The sequence below is a fragment of the Bidens hawaiensis genome, unplaced genomic scaffold, assembly GCF_021521415.1.
Source record: "Bidens hawaiensis isolate Kalapana, Puna unplaced genomic scaffold, B.hawaiensis_p1.1 tig00001792_1, whole genome shotgun sequence".
In the NCBI taxonomy this organism is placed as follows: Eukaryota; Viridiplantae; Streptophyta; class Magnoliopsida; order Asterales; family Asteraceae; genus Bidens; species Bidens hawaiensis.
The window spans coordinates 382,085-409,495 of NW_027491100.1; the positions used below are offsets into that span (position 1 = coordinate 382,085).

At 36.6% G+C, this 27,411-nt stretch overlaps 1 long non-coding RNA gene across 1 annotated transcript in view; it reads right to left on the reverse strand.

The window, feature by feature from the left end:
- Positions 1-20,915, reverse strand: part of LOC143597353 (uncharacterized) — a 135,451-nt gene extending 114,536 nt beyond the window's left edge. Inside the window, exons 1-2 of the long non-coding RNA XR_013146889.1 lie at positions 20,870-20,915; positions 20,530-20,681 (exon numbers count right to left, since the gene is read on the reverse strand). This is a non-coding gene — a long non-coding RNA (uncharacterized LOC143597353). The remainder of the gene's footprint in view (positions 1-20,529; positions 20,682-20,869) is intronic.
- Between the last annotated feature and the right edge of the window lie 6,496 nt (positions 20,916-27,411).

The window sequence follows — 27,411 nt, forward strand, 5'->3', positions numbered from 1 at the left end:
TCAGCGTAGCTGACTTTTAGTATGCACGCAGGTGAGTAGGATGAGGCAGCTCGCTTGAGGAGACACATGTCACTGAACAAGAATCTGGCATCTGAAGACTTATGATGTTTTAATTTTAATGCTTTAATGTTGAAAGACAAAGGATGTTTTGAGACAAGTTATGAATTATGTAAAGTTTTATGAAAGTTTTATATTCCGCGTAAATGTTTATATTAACTCTGATATTTAGAACTGTGTTTATGAGTAAATCCAACACAAAAGTAGGTCTACCGGTAACGGGGCCTTACAAGTTGTTATCAGAGCAAAGTTCGAGAGATTTAAGCATCCTACATGCTTAGACTCGAACAGAGTATGGGATATAAGTAAGAAAGGAAAGAAGATGCCAGTTCAAGAATGCCATGTGTCGCTCAAGCAAGATCAGTAAAGGTAAAGTGTATAATTAAATGATATATGTTAATGAGAAAGAAAAGATACGTGAACGGCAGGGATAGGAATAATTGATTGTTGATTTGGCTAACTGCTTAAGTAGAACCAGCACAAATAGACTCATAAAGGGAAGTGTATAGGACACGGAACGCAACGTGATCAGCTAGTCACAGCTAGCCACTGTTATTACCTGTTAACCTTGCTATCCTTGTACTAGATAGTTCCTTGAGTGATGATGTTTGTGTTTTCCCTTTTAGAATACGATGGCTGGAGCTGGAGACATTGTTGGAGCTGGAGGTCGCACTGGACGACGCGGCAGGCCTCGTCGTGTCCAGCAACCTTCGGTTGAGACAGCTTCCAACACCGAAGCTGAAGGAAGCGCAGCGGGAAGAAACCCGGAAAACAACGAAGGAGTTCAACTGGATCCCGCAATTCAAGCAGCTATTGTTCAAGCTGTAGCCACTGCTGTGAAAAATATTACCCCGGGAAGGTCTGCTGGAAGCCGTGAAAGGACTGTTGAAGGGGCAGGTGGTAATGGTAGGAAGGATGACGAGAGGGAAAGAGGTGAATCAAGTGAGGTAAGGTCTGTGAAAGATGATGATAGGAAGAGGGGCCGAGGCGGTTGCAACTACAAGTCCTTCAAAGGTTGTGACCCGCCTAAGCTGACTGGTCTAGGAGACGCAATCGCTACTCTTCAGTGGATAACCGCCATGGATAAGGTTATCTGCATTAGCGAGTGCCGTCCCGATCAAGCGGTAGGTTATGCTACTCAATCATTTGAAGATGAGGCTATGTATTGGTGGGAGAGTGTGGAGCAGAGGAAGACCAGAGAAGAGATCAAAGAGATGAAGTGGGATGATCTGAAGGAGTTAGTAATGAAGAAGTTCTGTGCTGACGCCGAGGTTGAAAGGGCGGAGATGAAGTTCCTAAACTTGAAAGCTGGGACGATGACACATCGTGAGTACACTACAGAATTCAACCGAATGTCTAGGTTGGTACCCGATATGGTCAGCACTGAGGCTAAGAGAATCAAGTGTTATGTGAGGGGATTACCACAGAGAATCCGCATGTTAGTCAGGACAAGTAAACCTGCTACTTTCGATTCTGCTGTTGAACTCGCAGAAATGGTCTATGCAGACCTGGCTGCGGATGATGTAGTGGTGGGAGATGAGAAGAAAGAGAAGAAATGGGTCGCTTCTGCTAAACGACCCGGTACTCAGTCGTGGAACCCCAAGGATAAGAAGCAGAGAGTGTGGGAGAAGAGATCGTGTAAGACCTGCGGAAAGATGCATGGGGGTGAGTGCAAGTGGGGTAAAAGTTCTGGTGTTTGTCTCAAATGTGGAAAGGCTCATGGTGGCGAATGCAGAATGGGGTTGAATGTCTGTTATAAGTGCGGAAAGGTAGGGCAATATGCTAATGAGTGCGGAGCAAAGCCAGCATGTTACAAATGTGGCAAGCCAGGCCATATGGCAAGGGAGTGCACTGAAGGTGAGGCTGGAGGTAGTGGGATGAAAGGTGCTGAACAGGCAAGGCCGAGGACTAGGGCCTACATGTTGACCCAAGAGCAAGCTAGACAGATTCCTGATGTTGTGACCGGTACGTTCTTAGTAAACGGCATTTTTGCTGCCGTATTATTTGATTCTGGTGCGAATAGAAGTTTTGTAGCTACAACATTTAGTAAACTAGCTAAAATGAAATGTTGCCGAGTGTCTGAGACTCTTATATTAGAAACCGCTAGTGACACTTCGGTTAAAATAATGAAAATGGTTAAGGACTGTAGGATAGAACTGGAGGGACATGAGTTCCCGGTTACCTTGTACGTTATGACCTTGGGAGGGTTCGATGTGGTTTTGGGTATGGATTGGTTGTCTGAGTTTGAGGCTCAGATAGTATGTAAAAGTAGGATGATAAGGTTAAAGTCATTGGATGGTAGTGCGGTAACGGTTTATGGTGATAAGGAAAGTTATGGGCTTAATGTCATTTCGATGATGAAAGCCGAGGGTTTGCTAAGGCGAGGGTGTTGTGCCTACCTGGCGTATGTCGTCAACGCTACGGCCGAGACGAAAGAGATGAAAGATGTTCCTATTGTGCGCGACTACCCAGAAGTATTCCCTGAGGATCTTCCGGGGTTGCCACCGGAGCGAGAGATAGAATTTCAGATAGATTTAATACCAGGAGCCCAACCTGTCGCAAAGGCGCCTTACCGTCTAGCACCGTCTGAGATGAAGGAGTTGATGTCCCAACTGCAAGAACTCCTCGACAAGGGATTCATAAGACCGAGTGTTTCCCCGTGGGGCGCACCAGTATTGTTCGTGAAAAAGAAAGATGGAAGTATGAGGATGTGCATAGACTATCGTGAGTTGAATAAGCTTACGGTAAAGAATAGATATCCGTTGCCAAGGATTGATGATCTGTTTGACCAACTGCAAGGTTCAAGTTGGTTCTCACGAATAGATCTCAGATCAGGCTACCATCAGCTGAAGGTGAAAGAGGCAGACATCCCTAAGACAGCGTTCCGAACGCGGTATGGACACTACGAGTTCCTCGTAATGTCATTCGGTCTAACAAATGCTCCTGCAGCATTTATGGACATGATGAATAGGGTGTGTCGGCCGATGTTGGATAAGTCGGTTATCGTCTTCATTGACGATATATTGATTTATTCAAAGAGTGAGTCTTACCATGTCGAGCATCTGAGAGAGGTATTGGAAGTTCTGAAGAAAGAGAAGTTGTACGCCAAGTTTTCGAAGTGCGCGTTCTGGTTAAGAGAAGTGCAATTTTTAGGTCATGTGGTTAATCCGGAGGGGATTACCGTGGACCCAGCTAAGATTGAAGCGATAACGAATTGGAAGACTCCGCAGAATCCGACTGATATACGAAGCTTCCTAGGGTTAGCTGGCTACTATAGAAGATTCATCGAAGGTTTCTCCAAGATAGCCGCACCGCTGACCGGTATAACCTGAAAGTCGATAGTATTCAGTTGGGGAAAGTTTCAGGAGGAAGCCTTTGAAGAATTGAAGAAGAGACTCACGCAAGCTCCAATCCTTACTTTACTCAATAGTGATGAGGATTTTGTTGTTTGTGCTGATGCCTCGCATCAAGGGTTAGGTTGCGTGTTGATGCAACGAGGGAAGGTGATAGCCTACGCGTCTAGACAGTTGAAGGTCCATGAGAGTACTTATCTGACGCATGATCTGGAGTTAGCAGCTGTAGTGCATGCTCTTAAGATATGGAGGCATTATCTGTACGGCACTAAGTGTACTATCTATACCGATCATAAGAGTTTAAAGTACTTCTTCGAGCAGAAAGAATTGAACATGAGGCAGAGAAGATGGTTAGAATTGATAAAGGATTACGACTGTGAGATTAAGTATTACCCCGGTAAAGCTAACGTGGTCGCTGATGCGTTAAGTCGTAAGAATGAGGAAGTCCTTGCAACAGTGAAGTCATACAAGTTGATCATGAACCCGAGTCTTTTTGAGGAAATCATCAAGGTGCAGTCAGAAGTGTTAGTAGATGAAGGGTTAGTAAAGAAAGAAAGGATTTATGGTCAGCAAGATGAGTTGATGGAAAACACTCATGGAGTTAAGACTAGGTTCGACCGTATGTGGATCCCACGCCATGGCGATCTTAGAAGTCGAATCTTAGATGAAGCTCATAAGTCAAGGTACTCAATCCATCCAGGAGCTACAAAGATGTACCAAGACTTGAAAAGAGATTACTGGTGGCCAGGAATGAAGAACGATGTAGTGGATTATGTTGGTAAGTGCTTAACTTGCTTACAAGTCAAAGCCGAACACCAAAAGCCTTATGGGAAGATGCAACCGCTAGAGATACCTGAGTGGAAATGGGAACACATCAACATGGATTTCATAACTAAGCTACCTCGTACGGCTAAGCAACATGATACCATCTGGGTGATTGTGGACCGTTTGACCAAGAGTGCTCACTTTCTGCCCATACGAGAGGCCATCTTGTCAGAAACGTTAGCAAGCTTGTTCATCAAGGAAGTTGTAACCAAGCATGGAGTACCGTTATCGATCGTGTCCGATAGAGATACACGGTTTACTTCGAGGTTCTGGAAGAAATTCCATGAAGCTATGGGGACGAGGTTGAACATCGGTACGGCGTATCATCCTCAAACTGATGGACAGTCTGAAAGGACGATCCAAACCCTTAAGGATATGCTACGTGCTTGTGTTTTAGATTTTGGTGGAAGTTGGGATGATCATCTGCATCTGGCAGAGTTCTCCTATAACAACAGTTACCATTCAAGTATTGGTATGCCACCGTTTGAGATGCTTTACGGTAGACGATGTAGAACCCCGGTGTGTTGGGGTGAGGTTGGTCAGAAAGAAATGGGAAGCCTAGAAGTGGTTCAAGAAACGTCTTCAAAGCTCGATCAGATCAAAGCAAGATTGAAAGCCGCGCAAGACAGACAAAAGTCTTATACAGATAAGCGGCGACGACCAATTGAGTTTAACATTGGTGACTATGTGATGCTCAAGGTCTCGCCTTGGAAGGGGATTATCCGTTTTAGGAAAAGGGGAAAGTTGAGTCCGAGGTACATTGGACCGTTCAAGATTGTAGGTCGTGTGGGTGAAGTAGCTTATAAACTGGATTTACCCGATGAGTTAGAAGGAATTCATTCAACCTTCCATGTTTCTCATCTGAGGAAGTGTCTAGCTGATGACACGTCTCACGTGCCATTAATGGACATTGAGGTTGATGAACAATTGAACTACATCGAGCAACCGATAGAGATCGTTGATCGCAATGAGAAGCCGCTTCGTCACAAGATTATACCCTTGGTAAAAGTGATATGGAAACACCACAAGGGATCAGATGCTACTTGGGAAGCCGAGGATGAGATGCACAAGTTTTACCCTAGTTTGTTTATGTAATAGTTAGGTTTCGGGGACGAAACCTCTTTAAGGAGGGGAGACTTGTAACATCCTAAAATTTTAATGATGAATAAAGGAAGTTATGTTTAGTGATTTCGCGTAATTAATTAATATCGGGTAAGGAGCGGGTCTTGGACTTGGATTAATTGAGAGGGGTTAAATGAGAATGGGATTTCAGGGATATAAATACCCCCAAAATCCCAAAATATCTTCATTTTTCACCAAACTCCCTAACACTCCAAAAACACACACATACCACACTAACTTCGCCGCCGGACCGAAGGCAGATCCGGCAGACCCGAGTGAGAGAGAGAGCGATTAGTGGTGATAAGCAAGTAAACGAGATCCAAACAAGCCCAAAAAGGTATGATTCTTGATCTTTGAAGTTTAAAGATCCAAGCTTTTTAGTGTATAAACGACCAGAAATGGTCGGGTAGCGTAGTGGGTGATATTGAACCATAGCAAGGGTGTTAAAATCGCTCGAAATGCCGATCAGAAACTAAAACAGCGGCTGTCTGGGCAACTTCGCCTTCAAAGCGACGAACTTCGCCTGCAAGCTAAGTTCGCCTGATGAACTTCGCCTGCAAGCTAAGTTCGCCTGATGGCAACTTCGCTGTAAAGTTAAGTTCGCCTAACTGGTAACTTCGCCTGAGGCCAAGTTCGCTTGATGGCAACTTCGCCTGAAGCCAAGTTCGCCTGATGGCAACTTCGCTATAAAGCTAAGTTCGCCTAGCTGGTAACTTCGCCTAAAGCTAAGTTCGCCTAAGGTTAACTTCGCCTAAAGTCAAGTTCGATTAGAAAATAAATTAAAATCTAATGAAAAATGTGTTAAGACAGTTAATGGAAATAAAATTTTTCCAAGCTGACCTAGCAGCTCGACCCCAGCCAGGGGCTCTGCCCCTTGGACCCTGCTAGGGGCTGCCGCCCCTAGACCCCGCTGCCAGGGGCGCTGCCCCCGGACCCCGTTCGTTGTGGGAAGTAATTAAGACTAGAAAGATGTTATAAGTAGTGATAGTTAAATTGATATGTATACTTGTTATACAGTCAGCCGTGCACAACTGAAGAAAGGGATTACGATCAACGGAGAACGTAACCGTGTTCAGGTGAGTTTCTAGCCCCATTTATGTGTTACGTTTTCGGGGCTGTGTGCATACTCAATATGTTTGTTAATACACTTATCCTAAGAGATAAGTGTATGCCTTATGTGGATAATGTGAAATGTATGAAAGATTTCTTGACAGTACGTGAACGATCTTCGGATATTGCACGTACTGTCAGGTTGTAACGCTATGTACAAGGTAAGTATGTTATGTATGTTTATGTGTATGAACATGATAGAGATAATAGAAGAAAGAAATGATAATGTATGGTTACGAAAAGGGTACCGAGCCCTAATAATACTCGAGGTATGATGTATGGTTGTATGGTTACGAAAAGGGTACCGAGCCCTACTAATACTCGAGGTATGATGTATGGTTGTATGGTAACGAAGAGGGAATCGAACCCTTCTAATATTCGAAAAATAGGGACCAAACCCTTATAATATCTGTGATGATAGGACCAGACCCTTATAATATCTGTGATGTTAGGGAATCGAACCCTTCTAATATTCGAAAACTAGGGACCAGACCCTTATAATATCTGTGATGATAGGGACCAGACCCTTATAATATCTGTGATGTTAGGGAATCGAACCCTTCTAATATTCGAAAACTAGGGACCAGACCCTTATAATATCTGTGATGATAGGGACCAGACCCTTATAATATCTGTGATGTTAGGGAATCGAATCCTTCTAATATTCGAAAACTAGGGACCAGACCCTTATAATATCTGTGAGGTTATAGGGCGAAAGGCTCTTTAAAAAGTATGATTATGTATGTAAGGAAAGCATGAAGGTAAAAATGAACGTATGATTATGAATGTAAAGAAAGTATGAAAGTAAAAATGAAAGTAAAAGCACTTAGGTGTATATGAAAGAAAGTTAAGAGATTAAGTATGATGCGTAAGAATGTATTGTATGATTATGTGATTAACTAGAACTCACTCAGCGTAGCTGACTTTTAGTATGCACGCAGGTGAGTAGGATGAGGCAGCTCGCTTGAGGAGACACATGTCACTGAACAAGAATCTGGCATCTGAAGACTTATGATGTTTTAATTTTAATGCTTTAATGTTGAAAGACAAAGGATGTTTTGAGACAAGTTATGAATTATGTAAAGTTTTATGAAAGTTTTATATTCCGCGTAAATGTTTATATTAACTCTGATATTTAAAACTGTGTTTATGAGTAAATCCAAAACAAAAGTAGGGCTACCGGTGACGGGGCCTTACAAGTTGGTATCAGAGCAAAGTTCGAGAGATTTAAGCATCCTACATGCTTAGACTCGAACAGAGTATGGGATATAAGTAAGAAAGGAAAGAAGATGCCAGTTCAAGAATGCCATGTGTCGCTCAAGCAAGATCAGTAAAGGTAAAGTGTATAATTAAATGATATATGTTAATGAGAAAGAAAAGATACGTGAACGGCAGGGATAGGAATAACTGATTGTTGATTTGGCTAACTGCTTAAGTAGAACCAGCACAAATAGACTCATAAAGGGAAGTGTATAGGACACGGAAAGCAACGTGATCAGCTAGTCACAGCTGGCCACTGTTATTACCTGTTAGCCTTGCTATCCTTGTACTAGATAGTTCCTTGAGTGATGATGTTTGTGTTTTCCCTTTTAGAATACGATGGCTGGAGCTGGAGACATTGTTGGAGCTGGAGGTCGCACTGGACGACGCGGCAGGCCTCGTCGTGTCCAGCAACCTTCGGTTGAGACAGCTTCCAACACCGAAGCTGAAGGAAGCGCAGCGGGAATAAACCCGGAAAACAATGAAGGAGTTCAACTGGATCCCGCAATTCAAGCAGCTATTGATCAAGCTGTAGCCACTGCTGTGAAAAATATTACCCCGGGAAGGTCTGCTGGAAGCCGTGAAAGGACTGTTGAAGGGGCAGGTGGTAATGGTAGGAAGGATGACGAGAGGGAAAGAGGTGACTCAAGTGAGGTAAGGTCTGTGAAAGATGATGATAGGAAGAGGGGCCGAGGCGGTTGCAACTATAAGTCCTTCAAAGGTTGTGACCCGCCTAAGCTGACTGGTCTAGGAGACGCAATCGCTACTCTTCAGTGGATAACCGCCATGGATAAGGTTATCCGCATTAGCGAGTGCCGTCCCGATCAAGCGGTAGGTTATGCTACTCAATCATTTGAAGATGAGGCTATATATTGGTGGGAGAGTGTGGAGCAGAGGAAGACCAGAGAAGAGATCAAAGAGATGAAGTGGGACGATCTGAAGGAGTTAGTAATGAAGAAGTTCTGTGCTGACGCCGAGGTTGAAAGGGCGGAGATGAAGTTCCTAAACTTGAAAGCTGGGACGATGACACATCGTGAGTACACTACAGAATTCAACCGAATGTCTAGGTTGGTACCCGATATGGTCAGCACTGAGGCTAAGAGAATCAAGTGTTATGTGAGGGGATTACCACAGAGAATCCGCATGTTAGTCAGGACAAGTAAACCTGCTACTTTCGATTCTGCTGTTGAACTCGCAGAAATGGTCTATGCAGACCTGGCTGCGGATGATGTAGTGGTGGGAGATGAGAAGAAAGAGAAGAAATGGGTCGTTTATGCTAAACGACCCGGTACTCAGTCGTGGAACCCCAAGGATAAGAAGCAGAGAGTGTGGGAGAAGAGATCGTGTAAGACCTGCGGAAAGATGCATGGGGGTGAGTGCAAGTGGGGTAAAAGTTCTGGTGTTTGTCTCAAATGTGGAAAGGCTCATAGTGGCGAATGCAGAATGGGGTTGAATGTCTGTTATAAGTGCGGAAAGGTAGGGCACTATGCTAATGAGTGCGGAGCAAAGCCAGCATGTTACAAATGTGGCAAGCCAGGCCATATGGCAAGGGAGTGCACTGAAGGTGAGGCTGGAGGTAGTGGGATGAAAGGTGCTAAACAAGCAAGGCCGAGGACTAGGGCCTACATGTTGACCCAAGAGCAAGCTAGACAGATTCCTGATGTTGTGACCGGTACGTTCTTAGTAAACGGCATTTCTGCTGCCGTATTATTTGATTCTGGTGCGAATAGAAGTTTTGTAGCTACAACATTTAGTAAACTAGCTAAAATGAAATGTTGCCGAGTGTCTGAGACTCTTATATTAGAAACCGCTAGTGACACTTCGGTTAAAATAATGAAAATGGTTAAGGACTGTAGGATAGAACTGGAGGGACATGAGTTCCCGGTTACCTTGTACGTTATAACCTTGGGAGGGTTCGATGTGGTTTTGGGTATGGATTGGTTGTCTGAGTTTGAGGCTCAGGTAGTATGTAAAAGTAGGATGATAAGGTTAAAGTCATTAGATAGTAGTGCGGTAATGGTTTATGGTGATAAGGAAAGTTCTGGGCTTAATGTCATTTCGATGATGAAAGCCGAGGGTTTGCTAAGGCGAGGGTGTTGTGCCTACCTGGCGTATGTCGTCAACGCTACGGCCGAGACGAAAGAGATGAAAGATGTTCCTATTGTGCGCGACTACCCAGAAGTATTCCCTGAGGATCTTCCGGGGTTGCCACCGGAGCGAATGTGTTAAAAAAAAAAAACCTAATGAAAAATGTGTTAAGACAGTTAATGTAAATAAAATTTTTCCAAGCTGACCTGCCAGCTCGACCCCAGCCAGGGGCTCTGCCCCTTGGACCCTGCTAGGGGCTGTCGCCCCTAGACCCCGCTGCCAGGGGCGCTGCCCCCGGACCCCCGTTCGTTGTGGGAAGTAATTAAGACTAGAAAGATGTTATAAGTAGTGATAGTTAAATTGATATGTATACTTGTTATACAGTCAGCCGTGCACAACTGAAGAAAGGGATTACGATCAACGGAGAACGTAACCGTGTTCAGGTGAGTTTCTAGCCCCATTTATGTGTTACGTTTTCGGGGCTGTGTGCATACTCAATATGTTTGTTAATACACTTATCCTAAGAGATAAGTGTATGCCTTATGTGGATAATGTGAAATGTATGAAAGATTTCTTGACAGTACGTGAACGATCTTCGGATATTGCACGTACTGTCAGGTTGTAACGCTATGTACAAGGTAAGTATGTTATGTATGTTTATGTGTATGAACATGATAGAGATAATAGAAGAAAGAAATGATAATGTATGGTTACGAAAAGGGTACCGAGCCCTAATAATACTCGAGGTATGATGTATGGTTGTATGGTTACGAAAAGGGTACCGAGCCCTACTAATACTCGAGGTATGATGTATGGTTGTATGGTAACGAAGAGGGAATCGAACCCTTCTAATATTCGAAAAATAGGGACCAAACCCTTATAATATCTGTGATGATAGGACCAGACCCTTATAATATCTGTGATGTTAGGGAATCGAACCCTTCTAATATTCGAAAACTAGGGACCAGACCCTTATAATATCTGTGATGATAGGGACCAGACCCTTATAATATCTGTGATGTTAGGGAATCGAACCCTTCTAATATTCGAAAACTAGGGACCAGACCCTTATAATATCTGTGATGATAGGGACCAGACCCTTATAATATCTGTGATGTTAGGGAATCGAACCCTTCTAATATTCGAAAACTAGGGACCAGACCCTTATAATATCTGTGAGGTTATAGGGCGAAAGGCTCTTTAAAAAGTATGATTATGTATGTAAGGAAAGCATGAAGGTAAAAATGAACGTATGATTATGAATGTAAAGAAAGTATGAAAGTAAAAATGAAAGTAAAAGCACTTAGGTGTATATGAAAGAAAGTTAAGAGATTAAGTATGAAGCGTAAGAATGTATTGTATGATTATGTGATTAACTAGAACTCACTCAGCGTAGCTGACTTTTAGTATGCACGCAGGTGAGTAGGATGAGGCAGCTCGCTTGAGGAGACACATGGCACTTAACAAGAATCTGGCATCTGAAGACTTATGATGTTTTAATTTTAATGCTTTAATGTTGATAGACAAAGGATGTTTTGAGACAAGTTATGAATTATGTAAAGTTTTATGAAAGTTTTATATTCCGCGTAAATGTTTTAATTAACTCTGATATTTCGAACTGTGTTTATGAGTAAATCCAACACAAAAGTAGGGCTACCGGTAACGGGGCCTTACAATAATCAACACATCTCGTTCACACAAACAATTTGAATACAAGCAACATTTATATTGTTCGTTTTTCTAATATCCTAATGGTCTTGGTAACGTTTTTCATCAAGCCCTCGAGTCAACGAAGTCAAACCTGTGACATTTCATAAAATAAAGTTTGTCAACACAAAGGCTAGTGAGTAATTCATAAGTTTGAGCATATACAAAACGATAAGTAAAAGCAACAACTTGGATAATTTGACAATTGCTAATAGAATTACGTTAGCGCCACCTAGCTACAAGGGGTTGCAAGTAGTCTAGGATTGTAATGACCATTGCTAAAGACATTAGCACCACCTAGCTACAAGGGGTTGTCAAGTAGTCTAGGATTTAATAGTTATCGTTAATTGCATTACGTTAACGACACCGTGCTATTAGAGAATACCAGTCACGGATCTATAGATTTCACCAACCGAAAGCGATAAACACATAAGCATATAAGCATGTAAGCATAGAACACCAAATCGAGCAATTATTTAAGTAAAGTATACAATCACGTTTGTAGGTTTAAGATTCAAGTAAATAAAGCATTTAGTTTGATAAGTATGAAATGTCACCCCAAAACGAAAGATGGAAAAAGGGGTATGAAAGTACTCACCTCGATTGACGAATCGAGAACTAATAAATGATCGAAATATAGAAAGCTTGTGAACGAACGAGCGAATCCGACTTGAAAGCTAATGGAAAACGAATAAATAAAATATATTAATGAACTTGAACTTAAGTTGAAATTACATTTGAAACATTGGACAAGGAGGTTCGATTGTTAGTCAGGTTACCGGTTAATTTATTAGGGACTCATACTTATTTGATAATTAAAATAAAATAATATTATTTTATTGGGCTTTTAAATAGCTAAACCCATATTAAAAGAAACAAGACGGATTAAATCAAGAGTTCGGTATTATAAACAAATGAGTTGATAATAAGGGTTAGGATGATATTTTAAATGATAAGGATATTAATGATAATAATAGTTTTAGAACATGTTATGAATATATACATATATAGATATATAAGATACTGATGATAGTAATAATAACAGTAATTATTATTAGTAATACTAATATAGTATAATACTAATAATACTAGTTAAAGAATAGTAATCTTAGTATTTATTAAAGTGTGGTTGATAAGAAAATAATAATAATAATAATAATAATAATAATAATAATAAATAATAATATTGGTAGTAATAATGATACCATCCTCGATGTTTGTTCGATTTCTAAACGAGTTCCCAAAATAAATATAAAAATAAATTACTAATAATTAATGATAAATAACATATGATTTTAATAAATAATAATAATATGATCTTTAATAATAAAAAAACAACTTCAATATTTATAATAATAATGATAATAATAATAATATTAATAATAATAATAGTATACTAAATAAATGTAATGCTAAGTTAAACCTAATAATACTAATAATAATTTCTACGTAGTATATTAGTATTAATTAGTGAAATTAAATTTGTTACGTATGAAAAAAAATAATACCAAAACCGTCCTAGGATGAGACCCGAGACCTCTAGTTTAATAACTAACGTACAAACCAACCGAACCAAGATAAAATTTGTTAACTTAAACCCATAAGGAATTTATATTCATTACCCGGCTGTTCGTCTTTTACCCAAATCAAACCAACTCCATACCCATCCAACTCGTTTCAAAAATATAACCAATAAACAAAACTATTATTAACAATTTAGATCTGAAAAAATGATAAGCGAAAACCGATAGCACCAACGCCCAAAATTAATTTACCTATTAGTCGTACATGAGGCCGTGGCTCTACACCGAGAAGGAACAGAGCCAAACCCGCTGGAGACGAAGAAACAGCAACCGCCGAAAAATGAAGACAGAGAGAGAGCTGCGAGAAAGAGAGAGAGAGAGCCGTAGAGAGCAGAGAGAGAGAGGTTGACAGCGAGAGAGGGTGAGAGAAAGCGACGCTCACCGGTGGCCGGTTTCTCGGTCACCGGAAAAAACGATCCGAGGGGGGGGGGAAAGGACGGGTGGCTGCGAGTGATGGTTTACGGGCCAGAGGGGGAGAAGGGTTAGTGGTGGTGCGGTAGGAGGTGGTGGCCGGACATGGCATCGCTGTAACATCCCGAAATTTCTAAAGTAATATTTAATATATTATTTTGTCGGGTGAAATAAACGAGTTAGTGGAACGATAATAATAATAGCAAAATTATGAAGACTTAGTAGGATAATTAGATGGGATTAGATATGGACCAAAAGGAAATATGGGCCTTTGATCCATGGGCTTAAGGGGGTATACCCCCTTAAACCCCAGTCCTTTCCATTCCATCCATTTATCCATCCTAATCTCTACACACTCCAAAACACACACAACCCGAACCAAGATCCTAAGGCGAGGACCCGAGCTCGTTGGTGCTAGATCGTCGTGACGAACCAAAGCAACAAGACCAGCTCGTGTTCGTAGTTCGACTCATTTACGGTACGTTTATATCGAGAACTTGTTCGTTTAGGTTTGGATTAGTATAGAAATGATAGATCTGTGTTGGTAAAAACGAATCCAACAAAGCTAAACTTACTGAAAATGGTTACGATTTGATGGGTTAATCGATTGATAAATAAACCCGTAACCTATATGCCTAAATCGCACCCTTTAAACATCGATGTTAGGTCGATTTGATGGTTGGGGTTTGTAGGCGCTGGTCAGACGATTCCGTGGATACCTAAATCGAGTTATTTGGTTAAGAAACGAAGACGATTAAGGACGAACAGTAGCTGCAGCCGACAACTTCGCCTGCAAGCTAAGTTCACCTGATGAACTTCGCCTGCAAAGCTAAGTTCGCCTGATGACAACTTCGCCTAAAAGCTAAGTTCGCCTGATGACAACTTCGCCTAAAAGCTAAGTTCGCCTGTGACAACTTCGCCTAAGCTAAGTTCGCCTGATGACAACTTCGCCTAAAGCTAAGTTCGCCTGATAACAACTTCGCCTAAAGCTAAGTTCGCCTGATGACAACTTCGCCTAAAGCTAAGTTCGCCTGATGACAACTTTGCCTAAAGCTAAGTTCGCCTAAGGTTTAACTTCGCCTAAAGTTAAGTTCGCTTAGAAAATAAATTAAAAACCTAATGAAAAATGTGTTAAGACAGTTAATGTAAATAAAATTTTTAACTTCGCCTAAAGCCAAGTTCGCCTGATGACAACTTCGCCTAGAGCTAAGTTCGCCTGATGACAACTTCGCCTAGAGCTAAGTTCGCATGAGGCTTAACTTCACCTAAAGCCAAGTTCGCCTGATGACAACTTCGCCTAGAGCTAAGTTCGCCTGAGGCTTAACTTCGCCTAAAGCCAAGTTCGCCTGATGACAACTTCGCCTAAAGCTAAGTTCGCTTAAGGTTTAACTTCGCCTAAAGCTAAGTTCGCCTAAGGTTTAACTTCGCCTAAAGCCAAGTTCGATTAGAAAATAAATTAAAAAAAAAAAAAAACCTAATGAAAAATGTGTTAAGACAGTTAATGTAAATAAAATTTTTCCAAGCTGACCTGCCAACTCGACCCCAGCCAGGGGCTCTGCCCCTTGGACCCTGCTAGGGGCTGCCGCCCCTAGACCCCGCTGCCAGGAGCGCTGCCCCCGGACCCCGTTCGTTGTGGGTAGTAATTAAGACTAGAAAGATGATATGAGTAGTGATAGTTAATTGATATGTATACTTGTTATACAGTCAGCCGTGCACAACTGAAGAAAGGGATTACGATTAACGGTGAACGTAACCGTGTTCAGGTGAGTTTCTAGACCCATTTATGTGTTATGTTTTCGGGGCTGTGTGCATACTCGATGTGTTGTTAATACATTTATCCTAAGTGATAAGTGTATGCCATATGTGATATATGTGATGGATATGAATGATTGCTTGTCGGTACGCGAACGATCTTCGGATATTGCGCGTACTGTCAGGTCAAAAATAAAGGTACGAATATTATATATCGAAGATGTATGAACATTATAAATGAATACTTGTCGGGGCGTGAACGATCTTCGGATATTGCACGTATCGACAAGAGGTATGGTTGTTAAATGAATGATGTAAAGAACGCCTAGAGTGTTCTTATGCTATAATGTAATTATTGTATATGTGAAGTATGTGTATACAGGTACACGAATGGTATGTGAGTTCTACGTTCGACATAGTAAGTTAGGATGGCAAATCCCTCTAGCTTTTGTCGGACATAGACTCGGCTGGTGATGGCGTAGTTAGGGACTACGGGCCTTATACGTAATGTAGATGATAGATGTAAACGTAGATAGGGACGGTGGGCCTTATACGTGTTACAGATAATAGACGACAACGTAGTTAAGGACTGCGGGCCTTATACGTAAAGTAGATGATAGATGTAAACGTAGATAGGGACGGAGGGCCTTATACGTGTTACAGATAATAGACGACAACGTAGTTAAGGACTGCGGACCTTATACGTATTATAGATAGGCATCGGCATAGGAAAGGACCGTGGACCTTATACGTGCTGTATTTGTATTGTGGTAGCATAGGGGAGGACTGCGGACCTCGTACGTGCTATGGTTTAGGTTGCAACATAGGGAAGGACTGTGGACCTTGTACGTGTTGTGGATGTAGGATGGTATAGGGAAGGACTGCGGACCTTGCACGTACCATAAATGGTGAACTTAGGTAAGGACTGCGGACCTTTTACGTGTTCACGACCTTGAGTACAGGTATAGACGGCGGACTATGAACGTACTCTCGGTAGACTGAGGTTAGCGATTGTAGATATGTATGTGTGTATGGTAGTAAGTATGTATGTAGAACAGAAGGGTAACTAGTTAAGTATGGATATGTATCTTCGGATATGTATGTATGTGTATGTAATGTATGGCGTCCGATTAACTAGAACTCACTCAGCGTAGCTGACTTTTAGTATGCACGCAGGTGAGTAGAATAAGATAGCTAGCTTGAGCAGGCACATGGTGGGCGAATAGGAGACTGGCATCTGAAGACTCAAGATGTTTTAATGTAATTGACGTTTATTTTGAAAGACAAGAATGTTTAATTAAGGCAAGTTTTGGATTGCTGTAACGTTTCATGAAAGTTTTTATATTCCGCGAAAGTTTTAATGAACTCTGATTTGTAAGAACTGTGTATATGAGTAAATCTGACGCTAAAGTAAGGCTACCGGGTTCGGGGCCTTACAATCGTCGGCTTCTCGCCAGAATTGCGTGGTCGCCGGAAAACGGCTGGAGGGAGGCGGCTGCGGTTTGTATAGAATGTTAGGGTTAGGTTTTTTGATATATATGTATTAATGAATTTACATAAAGGACCCTGGACTTTTATTAATAGTTTAAACTTGAATGAAATATATGAACTTTTAAAATTTAAACGACCATTCCAACCCCTACGGTTTATTAACGATCTATTAGAAGACAACTAAAGAACTTCACACTTATCGATCAATGCGATATAATTATTTATTAACCAAATGAAATGTTAAAATCACTGAGTCGGGTTTACAAATACGGATATGGATTCGAATGCAAATGTAATTTATTAAAATAAAATGCGAAAAATCGAAATGTTACAGTTCTATACTTACAATACATATGGGATTTATATTACTACATGTCTTAACTCCCAATAATAAAAAAATTATATCATAATATAATGTATCTTATAAACATAAATAAGCAAGCTGATGATGGCGCAGCCTTTTAATTCGACTAATGGGATAATATTCACCCCTTAATCTATTGAAAGCTGGTAATCTTGGTTCTTCAATCAGCAGCAGTGGGTTCTTCAATCAGCAGCAGTGGGTTCTTCTTCCCCGTTGAAGTAGCGTTCAAAGTCTTCAAATTTATCCAAGTGTTTCAAAGCATCCAATTTGTATTCATTATCTTCTTGACCATGAACATGCGTATTATTATTCTGAGGAACAAGGGACAAAAGAGCTACTGAATTCGATAAATTTGGTTATGAATAATTATAGTATATCAACAATTTTATTTGATCATACATACCAAAGTGCTAGTTTCTTGAGAGTCCCCAAGTTTACGTTTATTCTTTTTTGTTGGATAGCTCTTTGACATTATAAATTTTGTAACTTCGACCATAGAGCGTAATTTCTTGGTCGATGATTAATGCCTGTAAAACTGTGAAGGGATATTGTATATGTGTTATGTCCATCATTTGATATTAAGAGAGAGTTCAGGTGGTTATGCTAAATTTTGTATTGTAAAAGAACCTTATCAATTTTGCAATTCTTTCTTGACCTTTGCTCTTCTATCCATCCTTCCAGCAATTTCTACACTTACAAAAAATAAAATTACAGGATTGAAGCTTGAAAAAAAAATGGGTAGTACAATTCTAACCATTACGGTTTTCAAAATGGCACTGTAAATACCTACGTTTAAGTAATGGCTACGATCCGACCCGGTGCACGAGGGTACCGAATGTCCCGTGTCCGCAAATGAACGTAACTCAAGTAAGAAACTTTGTACTAATAGGATTTAGTAATATATACGGAAACCGGAGATAATTAACTTTTGAAGATTAAGTTCTTCATTAAACTGAATAAAAATGCTTTAATTTTGTTATAAAAATAGATTCTGATTCTGGAACACAGTTATCCCATCAAACACTAATTATACCGTTGTTGTAAACTTGGCCAATTTGTTTATATATAATAATGAAGGCGAAATGATATTTACGTAATCAAGTCAGACTGAAAAAGTTCAAGATTGATCACCTCATCCAAGGATTCAGTGTCTGTATGCCCCTGCTCAGAAAGGCGGATTGCCTTGCTAGAAGTACCTACCAAGATGGATTCCTTTAAAGTTCTCTGTTTCCTCTTTGATAGGGTTGATGATACCTGAGTTTGAAAAATAGCGATAAGTGCTACACTCGCTCAAATCACCTTTAAGAAGAATAGGGGGAGTTGAACTCATGCCTTAGATAGCATTGCCACAGAGGTCATGCATCCAAGACGATAAGTTTTTACGCTTACCATTGGTATGGTTGGTAGGCTAAATGAGATTGGGTCTGCCTCATTAACATTCACATCATCAGTAGCTGCATTTATTTCTTTTACGTCACCCTACATTTTGAGGATTTTGAACAACATATCATGGAAACAGTAAATAATGCAACTATATATCTAATTAAGAAGAGTACAATGATAATATAATGATAATATGTATATGATAACAACATAAATATTTAGCATAAAAAGTAAAGTTTATTTGGATAATGGATATGATTGCTGTATAATTACACATAATGCTTACATTAGATTGTTTGGCAGCGGAATTGGTCTGCTTCTCATTAAAATCGTCCGAGACAGGGATTGTTGGTTTCTTTTGCATTGCACTTCTCTGGTTCCAAAGTGGTTAAACATGGCAAAATTACACCCAACTGAGAGCAAGAGAACATTTTTATGAGACATTTTAAATTGTCTAACACAACATACACACTCACACATAGAGAAATTCGAAAAGAGGATAAATATATATAACTAAAATTTTTAGATCACCATTTTCGTTTTCCGTTGGTTTGCACACTCGTAGGATTGTCATATAAGGAACATCAAGAATGTTTTAGGTTGTTCAGATTTGTGTGTTCAGTAAAAAGAACGCATGATTAACAAATTAGTTAATCTTAATTGAAATATGACACTACTAGTAAGACTATATGGGGAATTTTCTTTTGTTTTAATTTTGTTAATTTTTTGTTTTGTTTAATATATTACAGAAACTGTTTTACAATAAATTTATGAGGAAATAGAATACGATCAACCAAAAAATATTTTGTTTTGAGACTTTGTGTTTAGTCCAATATTTTAAAAAACAAAGTGAAAAAATCTAAAAGGTTCATAGACTGAGTCTATGAACACAGTCTATGAGCCTTATGTTGTTCTTGGACTTGATCGAAAGTCTCTGGAGATGTAATAATAAAAACCCAGGTTGATATAGTAATTTAAGAAAAAAAATGTAACCTCTATGAATTTAAATCATAATATCATAATATATCGGTATATATGAGCACTACCCGGCCAGTACCCACAAATAAAAAACACACATTCAAATGTTAAGGTTTTAAACACACAAACCAAATACAATCCCATAAGTGGTCCAATTGTCTTGGTCGCAGCACTCCAATAAACAAAGACTCCATGTTTGGTGGTTAACGTGATACCATCCAGTTCGTTTAAAATGGACTGTTCGGGCAGGTGAATCATCTTAGGGCTGAGCTTACTCTGTTGGGCTATGTCTGAATCATAGCCGCCGTAGTTCAGAGGAGCTACAACAATCGGAACTTGATCAGCCCAATTCTGAAATCTGAAATCATAATTAAGGTTCACAAACAAAATCAAACTATGAAAACATGTGAAACACAATCTTGAAATAAATTAAAGAAAAGAATGGAGATATTGCAAAAGGTATGTGATCGGTATTTTAATAATTCTTAAAATATCGTTTTTCGAAGATTCCATGTGGGGACGATGTTACTCACTTAATATAAGTGCTTAAGACTGACAACTCACATGTTTTTTTATTAAGCTACAACATCTACATCAGTAAACAATTAAACATTTATTAAGTCATGGCATCTTCATCAATTATGGACGGTAAAAAGCACATCAATTAGTAGTGTGTTTGTCATAATTATGTTCTCTTCATTTCTTTTGCTATTAAAAACCAACAAAAAAAAGACACTTGTAAGTCGATTTCCTAGAGGCTTCACCCCTCATACTCGGCGTTAATTTTACATATACATATATGTTCTTATTCAAGATTATATTTTTTATCGAGTTTCATGGATTTGAATTGTATTTTTATTGATTTACTTACATCTCATACCTGAATAATAAACCTTAGACATCGTGACACAAACAAAATAAAACAATATGAGTCTCTATTAGCAAAACTTGAAACTATCATGCGTTTGCCTTACATACTCATGAATAAAAATATGTAGAAAAGTAGATAGCAGAAAGAGAAAAAGAAAGGGAAGCAACATATTACCCCTTTGCTGAGGTGGGATTAAACAAATACTCTTTAAAGTGACCACCGGATTTCCTAACCTGGCTACTTCTCCTAATTTCGGCCTCGTCCACTGTATCTGTACGCTTCGGAACCATTATATGTTCCTTAGACCATAAACTCTTTCATGTTCACTAAATCATTTCACCCATAATAATAATAATAATAATAATAATAATAATAATAATAATAATAATAAAGCTTTTGAAACAAAATTCTAACACCTAATGATAAAATAATTAAAAAATTCAAAAAAATTGAAACACCTAATGATATAATAATAAAAAATAAACATTAATTAGGAAATAAAGAGTAAGGTAACCTATTTTGAGAGAGTCGAGATATTGAAAAGGATATGACGAAGATGTAAAAACTTAGCGGACAAGGCGACATTTATATAAGATTGTGGAAAGCCAAAGTTTTTTACGTTAAACGATGTGGGATGGGTCTGCTATACAAGATTGAGGAAAGGCAAAACTTTTGTTTCTTAAGCGATGTGAGATGGGTATATTACTAGCAATCAAACAATATACTCCAAATATCAATCATCAATAATTTTCATATTAAACTTCTAAATTTAACTTAGACAATGAAATTAGAAAGTCATAATGCAATACCTATTCATCTTAATAAACTCTCGAAATCAACTAGACTAACAGAACTATAAGTGATTTCTTTATCTAATCCCTCAAGACAATAAAAGATAACCTATAGAAAACATGCATACCAAAGAAAACAAAAGTGGTTAAGGGAGCCACAACTTATTTTGAGCCCACCCAAGGAAATGCTACATTTGTGACATACTGAAAGAATTCTCTATATTTAGCCGAACATAAGCAAGAGTTTTAATGTTGCCAATGAACATCGGCTTCATTAAATTTATGAAGCAATCCACTTGAAAAAAATACTTTGTAAGAAACATTGAAGATATATAAGGCACTATATCACAAGTAAAGACTGCGTTTCTAGAATTTTGTATCACCCGAAAGAGAAAGCAAAATATGCCATCTACAACATTCTTCAAACATACAATTCACAATAAATCATCATATTTGAACAAGAATCATAAAAACTTTTGTAAACTAAAGGGAAGACCTATAATTTCATATATATATATATATATATATATATATATATATATATATATATATATATATATATATATATATATATATATATATATATATATATATATATATACTTGCTATAAACACAAAACAAGAAACAGATTGCATACCATTTATAAAAAAATTGGAGTTCCTCGTCTATTCCTTTTTAAAATAGACAAAAAAAAAATAAAGTAAACATTTATTTTTATCAAGCTGAGCACTAGAATAGATGTTGGGCTCTAATAGAAAATAAGTATTTATAAGACTTAATACCTATAACTAGTACATGTATGTAAGGTTGTCACCACAGTTTATTAGTGGGAAGTGTAAGTCAAACTCTTTGTTTATTAATTAACTAAATGAGGGTGGACAAACGATATCAATAAGTTTAAAGATTGCTTTGTTTTATGAAATCGCAATTACTTTTAGTTGTAAAACAATATGAGAGATGGTAACTACACTTCCTGTTTGGGTTAGGCAATAAACGGAACAACTATAAATTCTATCAATTGGATAAACACATATACATGAATCACCATATTTAAAGAATAATCATAAAATCTTTTGTAAACTAGAGCGAAGAACTATAATTTCATATATATAAAACTGCTATAAAGACAAAAGCTGACTACCATAAACAAGATACCGACTGCATACCATTTAAAAAAATTTAGTTCCTCATCTAATCCTTTTTAAAAAAATAAACAAAACAAAATGAAGTAAACATTTATTTTTAAGAAGCTGAGCACTAGTATTTATGTTGTGCTCTAATAATAAATAAGTATTTATAATATTTAAATACCTATAACTAGTACATGTATGTAAGGTTGTCTCCACAGTTTATTAGTGGAAAGTGAAATTCAAACTCTTTGTTTATTAACTAACTAAGTGAGGGTGGACAAATGATGTCAATCAGTTTAAAGATTGCTTTGTTTGATGAAATCACAATTACTTTTAGTTGTAAAACAATACGAGAAATGGTAACTACACTTCATGTTTGGGTTATGCAATTAACATAACAACTATAATTTCTATCTATTAGATAAACACATAGACATGAATCACCATATTTAAACAATAATCATAAAAACTTTTGTAAATTAAAGCGAAGAAATCTAATTTCATATATATATATAACGGATATAAAGACTAAAGCTAACTCCCAAAATGAGAAACCAATTGCATACCATTTAAAAAAAATTTGGACTTCCATCTAATCCTTTTTTTTTAAATAAACAAAATAAAAAAAAGTAAACATTTATTTTTAGGAAGCTAGCACTGGTATAGATATTGTGCTCTAATAAAAAAAATAAGCATTTATAAGACCTAAATGCATATAACTAGTACATGTATGTAAGGTTGTCTCCAAAGTTTATTAGTGGAAAGTGCAAGTCAAACTCTTTGTTTATTAACTAAGTGAGGGTGGACAAATGATGTGAATCAGTTTAAAGATTGCTTTGTTTGACGAAATCGCAATTACTTTTAGTTGTAAAACAATATGAGAAATGGTAACTACACTTCATGTTTGAGTTATGCAATAAACGGAACAACTATAATTTCTATCAATTGGATAAACACATATTGCTTTGTTTGACGAAATCGCAATTACTTTTAGTTGTAAAACAATATGAGAAATGGTAACTACACTTCATGTTTGAGTTATGCAATAAACGGAACAACTATAATTTCTATCAATTGGATAAACACATAGACATGAATCACCATATTTAAACAAGAATCATAAAAACTTTTGTAAATTAAAGCGAAGAACTCTAATTTCATATATATATATATATATATATAACGGCAATAAAAACTAAATCTAACTCCCAAAATAAGAAACCAATTGCATACCATTTAAAAAAAATTTGGACTTCCTCATCTAATCCTTTTTAAAAAATAAACAAAACAAAATAAAGTAAACATTTATTTTTAAGAAGCTGAGCACTGGTATAGATATTGTGCTCTAATAAAAAAAAATAAGCATTTATAAGACTTAAATACATATAAGTAGTACATGTATGTAAGATTGTCTACAAAGTTTATTAGTGGAAGGTGCAAGTCAAACTCTTGTTTATTAACTAACTAAGTAAGGGTGGAGAAATGATGTCAATCAGTTTAAAAATTGCTTTGTTTGATGAAATCGCAATTACTTTTAGTTGTAAAATAATATGAGAAATGGTAACTACACATAATTTTTGGGTTTTGCAATAAACGGAACAACTATAATTTATATCAATTTGATAAACACATAGACATGAATCACCATATTTAAACAAGAATCATAAAAACTTTTGTAAATTAAAGCGAAGAACTCTAATTTCATATATATATAACGGAAATATAGACTAAAGCTCACTCCCAAAATGAGAAAACAATTGCATACCATTTAAAAAAAAATTGGACTTCCTCATCTAATCCTTTTTTACAAAATAAACAAAACAAAATAAAGTAAACATTTATTTTTAAGAAGCTGAGCACTAGTATTTATGTTGTGCTCTAATAATAAATAAGTATTTATAAGATTTAAATACCTATAACTAGTACATGTATGTAAGGTTGTCTCCACAGTTTATTAGTGGAAAGTGAAAGTGAAACTCTTTGTTTATTAACTAACTAACTGAGGGTGGACAAATTATGTCAATCAGTTTAAAGATTGCTTTGTTTGATGAAATCGCAATTACTTTTAGTCGTAAAACAATATGAGAAATGGTAACTACTCTTCATGTTTGGGTTATGCAATAAACGGAACAAATATAATTTCTATCAATTGGATAAACACATAGACATGAATCACCATATATAAACAAGAATCATAAAAACTTTTGTAACTTAAAGCGAAGAACTATAATTTCTTATATATCTAACGACTATAAAGACTAAAGCTAACTCCCAAAATGAAAAACCAATTGCATACCATTTAAAAAAAATTTGGACTTCCTCATCTAATCCTTTTTTAAAAAAAAACAAAACAAAATAAAGTAAACATTTAAAATATTTACTTTTAAGAAGCTGAACACTGATATATATATTGTGCTCTAATGAAAAAAAATAAGGATTTATAAGACTTAAATACATATAACTAGTACATGTATGTAAGGTTGTCTCCGCAGTTTATTAGTGGAAAGTGCAAGTCAAACTCTTTGTTTATTAACTAATTAAGTGAGGGTGGACAAATGATGTCAATCATTTTAAAGATTGCTTTGTTTGATGAAATCGCAATTACTTTTAGTTGTAAAACAATATGAGAAATGGTAACTACTCTTCATGTTTGGGTTATGCAATAAACGGAACAACTATAATTTCTATCAATTGGATAAACACATAGACATGAATCACCATATATAAACAAGAATCATAAAAACTTTTGTAAATTAAAGCGAAGAACTCTAATTTCATATATATATAACGGCTATAAAGACTAAAGCTAACTCCCAAAATGAGAAACCAATTGCATACCATTTAAAAAAAAATTGGACTTCCTCATCTAATCCTTTTTTAAAAAATAAACAAAACAAAATAAAGTAAACATTTAAAATATTTACTTTTAAGAAGCTGAACACTGATATATATATTGTGCTCTAATGAAAAAAAATAAGCATTTATAAGACTTAAATACATATAACTAGTACATGTATGTAAGGTTGTCTCCACAGTTTATTAGTGGAAAGTGCAAGTCAAACTCTTTGTTTATTAACTAACTAAGTGAGGGTGGACAAATGATGTGAATCAGTTTAAAGATTGCTTTGTTTGATGAAATCGTAATTACTTTTAGTTGTAAAACAATATGAGAAATGGTAACTACACTTCATGTTTGGGTTATGCAATAAACGGAACAACTATAATTTCTATCAATTGGATAAACACATAGACATGAATCACCATATTTAAATAAGAATCATAAAAACTTTTGTAAATTAAAGCGAAGAACTCTAATTTCATATATATATAACGGCAATAAAGGCTAAATCTAACTCCCAAAATAATTAACCAATTGCATACCATTTAAAAAAAAAATTGGACTTCCTCATCTAATGCTTTTTTAAAAAATAAACATAACAAAATAAAGTAAACATTTATTTTTAAGAAGCTGAGCACTGGTATAGATATTGTGCTCTAATAAAAAAATAAGTATTTATAAGACTTAAATACATATAACTAATACATGTATGTAAGGTTGTCTACAAAGTTTATTAGTGGAAGGTGCAAGTCAAACTCTTTGTTTATTAACTAACTAAGTAAGGGTGGACAAATGATGTCAATCAGTTTAAAAATTGCTTTGTTTGATGAAATCGCAATTAATTTTTGTTGTAAAACAATATGAGAAATGGTAACTACTCTTCATGTTTGGGTTATGCAATAAACGGAACAACTATAATTTCTATCAATTGGATAAACACATAGACATGAATCACCATATATAAACAACAATCATAAAAAATTTTGTAAATTAAAGCGAAGAACTCTAATTTCATATATATATATAACGGCTATAAAGACTAAAGCTAACTCCCAAAATGAGAAACCAATTGCATACCATTTAAAAAAAAAATTGGACTTCCTCATCTAATCCTTTTTTAAAAAATAAACAAAACAAAATAAAGTAAACATTTAAAATATTTACTTTTAAGAAGCTGAACACTGATATATATATTGTGCTCTAATGAAAAAAAAATAATTATAAGACTTAAATACATATAACTAGTACATGTATTTAAGGTTGTCTCCACAGTTTATTAGTGGAAAGTGCAAGTCAAACACTTTGTTTATTAACTAACTAAGTGAGGGTGGACAAATGATGTCAATCAGTTTAAAGATTGCTTTGTTTGATGAAATCGCAATTAGTTTTAGTTGTAAAACAATATGAGAAATGGTAACTACACTTCATGTTTGGGTTATGCAATAAACGGAACAACTATAATTTCTATCAATTGGATAAACACAAAGACATGAATCACCATATTTAAACAATAATCATAAAAATTTTTGTAAATTAAAGCGAAGAACTCTAATTTCATATATATATATATAACGGCTATAAAGACTAAAGCTAACTCCCAAAATGAGAAACCAATTGCATACCATTTAAAAAAAATTGGACTTCCTCATCTAATCCTTTTTTAAAAAATAAACAAAACAAAAAAAGTAAACATTTACTTTTAAGAAGCAGAGCACTGATATAGATATTGTGCTCTAATAAAAAAAAAAGCATTTATAAGACTTAAATACATATAACTAGTACATGTATGTAAGGTTGTCTCCAAAGTTTATTAGTGGAAAGTGCAAGTCAAACTCTTTATTTATTAACTAACTAAGTGAGGGTGGACAAATGATGTCAATCAGTTTAAAGATTGCTTTGTTTGATGAAATCGCAATTACTTTTAGTTGTAAAACAATACGAGAAATGGTAACTACACTTCATGTTTGGGTTATGCAATAAACATAACAACTATAATTTCTATCAATTGGATAAACACATAGACATGAATCACCATATTTAAACAATAATCATAAAAACTTTTGTAAGTTAAAGCGAAGAACTATAATTTCATATATATATATAACGGATATAAAGACTAAAGCTAACTCCCAAAATGAGAAACCAATTGCATACCATTTTAAAAAATTTGGACTTCCTCATCTAATCCTTTTTTTTAAAATAAACAAAACAAAATAAAGTAAACATTTATTTTTAAGAAGCTGAGCACTAGTATAGATATTGTGCTCTAATAAAAAAAATAATCATTTATAAGAC